The following is a 1,591-nucleotide window of genomic DNA, read 5'->3' as shown; positions in this document are numbered from 1 at the left end:
AGTAATTTAAAACATACAAAAGCACAACTTTTATTGAAAGAACGGACAAAACGTCTATGAGGATCCTCAAGTTCCACACAGGAACTTGAGAATTATTTTAGGACTTCTTTTGATTTAATGAAGCAGATAGCGAAAATTTCGATATCTTAAAGTGGTGGTCACAAAAGGTTCAAAGCTTTCCCGTCCTCTCCATGATTGCCAAAGAAATTTTAGCTTGTCCAGTGTCAACTGTTGCTATGAAGCAGACATTCAGTGTTGGCGGTAACATATTAGATGAACGACGATCAACTTTGTCTCCCAACTCATTGGAAGCCCAATTACTACTGGATGATTGGACCAGAGCGGAGAAAAAAATCCAAGGAATGCAACTTTCAAATGACGAAGTTGAAGATTTTGATACTGAAGGAACGAATACGACAGCAACGGGAAATGGAAGTTAGTAAAATGTAAAAAAATAAAAATATAAAAGAACTACGTGGGCTTTGATTCCCCTAAGGGGATACGTAGACAACTTAAATAAGTGCAAGCCCTTTTTCCAATAAATTTTAATTTGAAATTTGTAATTTGTAATTTTTAATTTATAATTTTTTTAATATAATAATCTTGAACCGTGGCGAACCGTGAATTGAATCGTGAACCGTATCCGTCTTGGGCGGTTAAGGTTAAGGGTCGACTTGCTTGGAACCGTCGAACCGGTTGTTCTGAACCGTCGAACTGGCAGTTCCGAACCATGGTCAGGTCTACATACATGTCACCCCAGCCGTCTGCACCGGTCGCCGAAGTATCTACAATTCGTCTCTTCCCTATGCCCAAGTCAAAAGGACAAGCCACTTTCGAGCCATCAGGTCCAAGCCGCCACAGACACATAACAGTCGTCATCCATCTACCAACCGTTGAGTGGTGTCATCCCAATGATGTTGAGTCGCGCTCCCCCGAACACTAAATCAAGTTTCAAGGAACTCTGGCACAAGTCTGGGCAGATGTCAGGGCCCACATGGCGACCATTCCGCCTGGAGAGCTCGCGGATGGTTTTACTCAGAAGTCCACTAGAGTATATATATATTTTATTAAGTGTTACTTTTGTATTCTCCGATTGGTGCTTATTAACCTATTTTTATTGCAGTTCCTAATCGAAAGTATGACCATGTGTCAGAGGTTGGCCTTCTTGGAGCATGAACTACAGCAGCTGCGCGCTTTAAGCGGACAATCAGAACCCTCTTAAGTGTGCCTTGAGCAACTGACCACGGAGGTGGCCCAATTGAAGGCCGACTTGGAAAGAATCTCTACGGAGCCAATAGATTCAGCGCGGGCGCTCAATGCAAAGAGGAGCAAGAATGATGAGCAGGCCCTCCAAATCGACCGACTTACCAAGCATGCTCATACTTTTGAGTCTAAGATTAACTCTGTCAACACCAAAAAGCTCCGAGCCATCGAAGACTTAGATATCAAAAATAAGGAGGCTCAAGTTTTGGCCCAAAACCTCAAGGAGGAGGAGGTTGCCTTGGCGACCGAATGGGATAGCTAATCTGCAGAGCAGGCGGTTACAAAGCTCTAGCTCGACGCCAAAGATGCTGAGATGGCTTCGTTGAAG

This window comes from Zingiber officinale, chromosome 7B, assembly GCF_018446385.1.
Source record: "Zingiber officinale cultivar Zhangliang chromosome 7B, Zo_v1.1, whole genome shotgun sequence".
In the NCBI taxonomy this organism is placed as follows: domain Eukaryota; kingdom Viridiplantae; phylum Streptophyta; class Magnoliopsida; order Zingiberales; family Zingiberaceae; genus Zingiber; species Zingiber officinale.
Note: the sequence above shows the minus strand (reverse complement) of the source record.